Source organism: Mesocricetus auratus, unplaced genomic scaffold (genome assembly GCF_017639785.1).
Source record: "Mesocricetus auratus isolate SY011 unplaced genomic scaffold, BCM_Maur_2.0 Super-Scaffold_100008, whole genome shotgun sequence".
In the NCBI taxonomy this organism is placed as follows: Eukaryota; Metazoa; Chordata; class Mammalia; order Rodentia; family Cricetidae; genus Mesocricetus; species Mesocricetus auratus.
In genome coordinates, this window is record NW_024429192.1 from 73470035 (window position 1) to 73478128 (window position 8094).

The window sequence follows — 8094 nt, forward strand, 5'->3', positions numbered from 1 at the left end:
TTCTTGGAAGGCAAGGCTGGATGTCACAGCCTGTGTGCCTCTGAGGAGACAGGACACCACTCTAGCCAAAGCACTGTCAGAGTGAGGGTGGGTGGTACTGGGGGAACCATTACTCTAAATATTATAGGCAATTGGATGGGACCTGTGCTTTGGTTCAGCTGGCTAGCACTCTCACAAGTGCACATTATCAGCCTAGCCAGGCCAACCTCAGCTGTCTCATTGAAAAAGGGAGCTTCTGATTCCAGGAGAGTCATGTGACTTTGTTTATCCAGATTCCATCAGAGTGCTGAGTGGAAGCCCTGGTGAGTTTAAAGCTAAGAACCAAACAGCAGCAGAATTTAATTAGTAGTCCACCATAACTGAAAATGTAGAGCCCAACCAACGAAGAACTGTCAATTGCATTAGGAACTCTATCAGATCAGTGGATGTCTCCAGTTGGATGAATGGTGCATAATGGGGTTTGATTGGGAATGGCCCCCATATGCTCATGTTTGAATGCTTGGTCCCCAGATGGGAACGATTTGGGAAGGATGGTCCTGTTGGAGAAGGTGTGTCAGAGGGGTGGGCTCTGAAGTTTCAGAAGATTCCCATCATCCCCAGCGTGTCTCTCTGCCCCGTGGTCTTGGATGAAGGCGTGAGCTCTCAGCTGTTCTTTGTTCCTCCATCATGGACTCTAACCCTCTGAAACTGAAGCCAACTAAGTGCCGTCTTTCATAAATCGCCTTTGCCATGTGTGTTATCACAGCAATAGAAAAGTAACTAAGGCCAATGGCACGGGAAACAGACTAACTACATGCGACGTTAGCAGACCAGGAGACCGTGTGCTGAGAGGCAGTCAGCATTGTGCTTCTATTAACGGCTCCTCATCAGGGCACCACTTGGAGGGCTCTTCAGGTACTGTTTTATCCTATGAGTTATCTGAAAATTAAGGAATAAGTGGCCCTCTTTCTAATCGTAAGGAACGATGGTTTGAAAAATAGAAAGTGTCCTTGACTTCCCTTGTTGTGGAACTAGGAGTCATGGCTACAGCAGGATATTGTGTAATCCTACAACTATTTAAATGGCAATTAACTATTGCAATTCCTACATCTTATCATATATGTTCCATACTTCAAACAGAAAAGTTAGACAATGTTAATTGAATGTAAAGAATGAAAATATACTGTGAAAGGGGGGAAATTATGGGTATATAAACAAAATGTATTGCCTTTTCTATCAGAGGCTTCAGAGTACAAAGAAATTTCATTTTTTAAGAAATTGGTTTTGCAAGCACCATAAGCCAAAATCCCTTCCTCAGTCAATACTTTTCTAGGAACAAAATACTTTGCTTATAGTCAAACACTCACGTAAGTGTGTGACACCAAGCCCTGAGCACTCAGAATGAGTGCACGGGGTCGAAAGAACAATGTTTTCCTGTTTGACTTCATATGGCTACGTATCCTTCAGCAAAATTTTTTCCCTTGAAGTATTTGGACTGTGTGGTACTTCAGACCCCAGGCCCATTTCTAATACTCTGCATCAGGCGTGAGTGACCCTCTGGGGATGAGCTACTCGAAAGGCCAGAGTCTGAAGGTGGGCATGTGCTTTGCTTCCTCTGCTATTTTAATCCTCTCTAAGGATTGTTTCCTCACTGGTGCTCCATGGCTGGCCCTGTCTGCATTCCCAATGCCTTTCCATGACCAGAAGCCTCATCACTAATCCTTAGCCTACTTTTAAGGCAAGTCATGAGAGGCAGGCCTGCCTCCTATGGCTGTGAGCTCAGGAGCTGCCACCTGCCACACCGAGGAGACAACTCCAGTTACAGCAATTTCATTCCAACTCTCTCCATGGAAAGTCGTCTGTCTTTCCGTTTCCCTTCAGATACATTTCCCAGATGAGACTCCCATCTCCCTCACAGCCGTCACTGTTTTTTTGTGTCCTGCACGACATACACGGTGTGAAGTGAGGAGAGCTAGGGGAAAGTGGGTTGTGCTGCAAGGCGGTGGGCAGAAGGAAACTCAGCTGTGGGAGAGGAGAGTACCCACTCACAGCACTGCCAGGCAGAGCTCAATACATTTGGGGTTGCTTTGGAGTGTCCTCCTAAGAATGCATGTCAAGATGTTTATGAAAATGCAAATATAAAAAGAGGCAAGTGCTGGTCTGAGGGTCTCTCAGATGGTGAAGAAAGTTGGACTCTAATGGAACTGGATTGCTTTGTTGGTACCAGTATTTTCCCACCATAAGAACAAGAGGAAACTGGGCAAGATAGAAAGAGAAAATCATGGGGACACAGGACTGGGAGAGAGACCCTCGCTGTGGAGTCTGGCTGGAGCTCCTCTCCAGGTGAGAAGTGGGAATTCCAGCACAAGTAACATTTGATGTGTAGGCTCCCAGCAAGAACTTGCATCCCTTTCTTACATAGGTGCTTTATGTTAAAGTAACAACTGCGGGCTCAAGACCTTGAGAAGGGCCTCTCTGCTCTTCCTGGAAATTTACTGAGACTCAGACTGCTACTTTTGTTTACAGTGAAAATATCCCACTTCCTGCATCCCTGTGGTCTAGACTTTAACCTTATCAACTGTAATCCTATCAGGGGAACCTTGGGAACCACCCTGGACTCCCACTTAGATCCTCAGCCACCTTTTGTGATGGCAGTTTCAAACCCCACCAAAGTCCTCCACACAGCTATTGTAAGACGACAACAAAGATTCTCCCAGACACCCAACTGTGCTCTTTGGTGTCTCACTTGCTTCTGACGTCATCCGTTTCTCTTAACCCTCAGACTTCACTAAGCCTGGACTCTGCTTCATAGAGTCTTGATATTCCTTTCTGAATCAAAGCCACAGGTCCCAGTTTGGCTTGAGCCAAGGTCCCCAAGGGCTAGGGGACCTCCTTATCTGTTGTCAGTGGCACAGTGGGGCTGTGCCTTTTCCTGTGGTCCCCACAATGCTGACAGGACTGCCTGACTGAATGACATGCTGCTTACAATCATGTTTTTTACTGTCAACTTGTCTTCAGATCCACTTTCTGAATAGTTTTCCCCAGTGCTTGAAGGCTCTACTTTGACTAAATGCCTAAAATGACAGCTACAAAACTTCCAAGGGTCCTTGGAAGGCAGAGGCAGCTGGACAGTATATCCTACAAGGAAGGCAAGCTCGGGGCGGAGGCTGGACCCGAGAAGGAGAGAGATGTAGAGTGTGGAAGTTATGTAACAGCCAGGTGGGTAGAGATCACCCCGAGTCCAACCGTGGCCATTTTATCTCTGCAGCCCTTCTGCACGGTAATGAGCAGGGTACAGGGGCCATGGCTGAAATCTCTGTAGTGAGGGTGTCTTCTGAGGTGGCCGCAAAGATGACATCGCTCCCCTGGTCCACCTCTTCTTCAGATACTATGGTGCGCCGGGCAACTTCCTTTGTGGGATCTGCTAGGAGGCAGGATAGGAGTCAGGTTTCTATTCCTCAGACCTAGGCTACAAAAACAGATACTGAAAGACAGGACAGTGTCGGGACAGACAGAGATGCTCCAAGGCCTGCTTTTCCTAAAGCCATGACGTGGCCCAGCCCCTATTTCCCTCTGTTCTTGGAAGCCACCTGAAAGTGACCCTTGTGCTGAAACTGCTAACCAATGGTTGTCCTGCCCAGAGCCACATTTAAGTAGAAAACCACATAAGGTCACTTCACTAGTGGCATTGCAGAACATTGCAGGCAAGGTAGGTGCCATGGGCCCCAGTGCGGGACACATCAAACAGCGATGGAGCTGGTTTCACAGTAGTCCCTGCTGTTTCTCTGTAGAGCCCTGAGGATGCCATCTTGATTGACAGCATCCCTCTCCCTGACATATGTAAGATTGTCAGTCTCAAACTATGTTCTGTTCACTGATAGAGGGATCTTGGTCCTAGATGTTCCTGTAGGGCAGGGTCTGTGCCCTCCTTGGTGTGTTCTGCCCTGCACAGCTTGCCCCCATGAGTGTCTGATGAATATTCTCCTTGGCTGGGCTCTCCCTCAGGTATGTGAAGTTCACTCCTCACTCTGTCCAGGGTGCTGGGTCACACCTGTGCGTAGGCCTGCCCCAGGCTCTACAGGTAGGATCCCAGGGACCACAGCCTGCCCTCCATCTCCCACTACTCTGATGTGTTGATGGTTCTCCTATCCCCTGCACATCCCCTGATGGGCTTCCTCTGGACGTAGGTGTGGCCTTCATTATTTCACACCCCAGGGCGTACCCAGGGAACACCCACAGATGAGTGACCCCATTCAGGAGCCAAGTCCTGCCTTCCTCATCCTTCGACTCCAGAGGCCATGGCATGAATGTGCTTTAGTGAGCAATGTGTTTCTTAAGGCAGTAAGTAGAATCTAATCTTTTAGCCACCCTTGTCCCATCTCAAATGTCCCATGGAGCTGCGTGCCGCTAACGACCAAGAACGCCTGCCCCGCTTGGGGCACCTGCTGGCGTCTCTGACTGAACTTCTGCCATGGCATGCTTTCCAAGCTCAGCTAAGGTGAAGTATGTCTGTCGCAGTGGAACACTGGGGTGCTGTGACTGGAGTCGGAGCTGTAATGGCCCAATGGGGAGGAGGGAGGGAGGTTTGCACGGGCTTGCTTTGGTTCTCCCTCATCTTAAAGTCTGTTCGCAGTATCTTGTTAAAGACCTCTGACGGGGCAGACTCGGAGAGAATGTGAGCCAAAGAGTCCCCGGGAAGGAGCCAGGGTGCTGTGAAAGTCACAGCGATCCTAACGGGCGCCGGCAGGGGGAGCACCAGTCACTACTGACTCAGTGTGGGGGCCTAACTATGAGCTTCATAGAGCACTGAAACTCCCAGATGAGAAAGGAGGCTCTCAGCAGGGAAACTCAAGCTCCACCCAGTGTCAGCTCCACCCACTGCCTCTAGGATTGAGCATTAATTGGGAAGATAAAGGGAATGAACGCAGGAGTTTGCTTGTCATCTGCGTATTCTAACAACCTCTGGCATGGAGTGAGCTGGCGCTGGCTGTGCAGCCGTCTTTCCTCTGTCTGGTGTTTAAAGGTGGTTTTTCCGGGAGGCCATTATCTTTCCCACCTTTGCCTCGAGCTGTGCTGCTCTGAACCCCCTGGGAACTCTGCACAAGAGAGGGACAACTGGGTTTGGGGTATTGACCTATGAGAGGAGTCTGCTAGGGGCAGGGTTTGCTCATAGGCACAAACTTGGGCCTGCTGACAGCATGTGCCAAGTGGAGAGGGGAAGCGGACCCCTCTCTTCCCATTCTCAGCACTTCTCAGTTCCAGAGCATGCCAGGCCTGAGTGGTACACTACACTGTACTGGATATTGCTGAATTGTTATGTGTTGCTTAAACTCACTGAAAAGCTGGCTTTGAAAGCCAAGGTGCCCCCCTCATTTCAGACCTAAGCACATTTGCCTCCAATTCTCCTCCAGAGTCCTTTGTCTGAGGATGCCCTGTGACAGGGAGCAGAGAACAGCAGAACAGCTCCAAAAGAAACACACTTGTCCTTGAAAATAGCTAGAAGGTGAACCATTTCCAACATAAGTTACTACTGTTTGTCTCATGACACACACCTTTTATCCCAGTACTTGGGAGGCAGATGTAGGTAGATCTCTGAGCTCAGGGCCAGCCTGATCTACAGAGTGAGTTCCAGGACAGCTAGGGCTACACAGAGAAACTCTGTCTCAATAAAACAAGACAAACAAACAAACAAACAAAAAATGCCTGCAGTGGGAAGGAGGGGTGGAGAGTTGGAAGTTCAGCCATGGAGAGAAGGCTTATCCAGGAACTCCAGCTGACTGCCTCAACTTCACAAGTTGGTTTTCCTGGATGATTTAAGCACCCTGTTTAAGGTTTTTTCCCCCTATTTATCTGTCACCCATCTGTCTAGCCATTCCTGGCATGTATCTTTTCCTTTGCTTCCTATATATTTAATCCTCCTTCTCTGGATCATATAGAACCAGTGAGGACAAGAAGGTCTGTCTTGAGATCTCTGTGTGTGCCCCAGAATCCTTGGGCGATCCATGACAGAGATGCATAGGTGAGCTCATGTTGGCCTCCACAACTTGCCCAACCTTATCTCAACTTGCTGGCTTATATGAGGACTGTGTTCATCTTGCCCAGAATCCCTCTGTGGCCAGGCAGGATCCCAGAAAAGGTGTGGGAAGGGCAGCCACTGGCCTCTGGGGAGCAGGGTCAGAGGTTTCCTATCCTCTGTGACCCACTGCCAAGCACAGTGCTACCAAGCTGTCAGATGCACCCCACTTCCAGTCTATCAATGCAAACTCCAGCACCAACTGTCATGGCTTCATGACAAGTCATGACACCTCTAGCCTTGGGTTCGTTATGTCTAATGCCTCCAAACGCACAGAGTTGGTATGAGTATTAAACTTTTAGGGTGACCCAAGATAATCACCACAACTAAACACTCGTTTCCTGTGGCTTCCCCACCAGTGTCACTGCTCCTCACCACCGGAAGGTGACTTGTGAACATCGAAGAAAGAGCAGCAACCCACATGTAATTGCTTCCGCTTTGGCCCCTTCCCTCTCGGCCTCCTGTCTCAGCACCTCCCCAGGCCCTCTGCACTTTCATGAGTGTCCTCCTAGAGCTCCCAGGCTCATCCACACAGCTGAGGTCCAGTGGACCTCCAGAACCTCTCCCTAGGCTCTCTGTTTATTGAACAAAGGTGCTGAGCAATCCTGAGGAACTAGGCTATGAGTTTCAACAGTTGGGGGCTCTGGGCACACCCAGTCCCACCCTACTTCCCCTGCACTGGGACTCTAGGCACTCATCATCACTGTTCTCTTTTGAATTCACAGAGAGCAGTGAGGACGTCAACGGACATGGATAGAAGGAAGAAGGGTTGCAAGCCCACCCCTTGCCACTGTGCTGAGCAGTGCTGAGGTGGCCATGACCAGCTCCTCTCAGGCTACTTGGGGAAATCAGAGTGGAGAGAGGCACCAAGGTTCCTTTCATGCGAGAAAGACAGCCCACTTGCTCCAGCATAGCAATCCCCATGGGTGCTGAGCCATTCAGTGACCCAGAGAGGGCCACTGCAGTATCCCAGACAGCTGGGACGAGTGTAAGCTCCAGGTCCTTAGCCTCAATGGGGCCTATATGACCCTGGGGAGACCTCGTGGCACTGAAGGAACCGGGCTTCTACAGACTTTTCATATGTAATAAACAAAGCACACACAAGCCATCAAAGTGAAACCATGGCAGCTTCAGCTCCATGTTGAGGGCAGGACCATGAATTATGTCTGTTCCTTTCATTTTTTGTGTGTTGATATAAGTGTACTTAGATTTATTCTACTTTAAATAGCATTTTTGCACTATACTAAGATCCTTGAAGATATGTATATATTTTTAAACTATCACAGCATAAGTGTTTCTATTGAAAGGCACAGATATGGTTTGGTGGCAATAGAGAAAGTCATTATTTTCAGAAAAAGGAAAGCGCTCCTGGAAGCTGTCCATGTTCACAGTGCAGGGCATGGCTCCACCATGGTCAGCAGAGCCCTTGCTCCTCAGAGGGCCTGATGGAGCCAAGCGTTTTCCATCCCAAGGCTGTAAAACCCTCTTCCAGCTGTGTCAGGTTCTGTCATTGGAGTAGCCCACCCCGATGGAGGCTAGGGAGGTGCGTTCCTGAGAGACTGTTTATCATGTTGCCTAAGGGGGGCGCTTTCCATCCTGGAAACAGGCCTTCCAGGTGGCAAAACCCTAAACAGAGATGGTTACTGGCAGGGAAGAAAACTTCCATTAATTAGGCCCACTGTTTTGTGGAATTCCCCACATATTTACCCAGAAATGGCCTAACAAATTACTAAACAACTGGCCCAGCCAGGGCCACAGAATAGTGACGTCAGTCTAGTTAGATGATGTCAGCAGACCTTGGGCCTCCTTCCTCCAGGCACAACCCCCCCCAACTTCTGCATTATCTCCAAGAGTAAAAGAATGTCCTGTGCCCCCATGGGGTGAAGCTTTTAGCTGTCAGCTCTGAACCTTTTGTCTGAAACAGTCCTTTCCCTAAACTTAACAGTCCTTATTGGAAAAAAAGAAGTCTGGCCTTGGTGTCCAAGGTCACCTCCTAGGGCTGAGGAGGCCTGGAGTCCTACACAGCTTCCCCACAAGGTGCC

The 8094-nt window shown here is 49.2% G+C and overlaps 1 long non-coding RNA gene across 1 annotated transcript; it reads left to right on the forward strand.

Annotated features, from left to right (window-relative positions):
• The first annotated feature begins 560 nt into the window (after positions 1–560).
• LOC110342312 lies at positions 561–7295 on the forward strand. Its single transcript, XR_002384342.2, has 3 exons — positions 561–894; positions 3878–3984; positions 6778–7295. It is a non-coding gene; the product is annotated as an uncharacterized LOC110342312 (long non-coding RNA).
• The last annotated feature ends 799 nt before the right edge of the window (positions 7296–8094 follow it).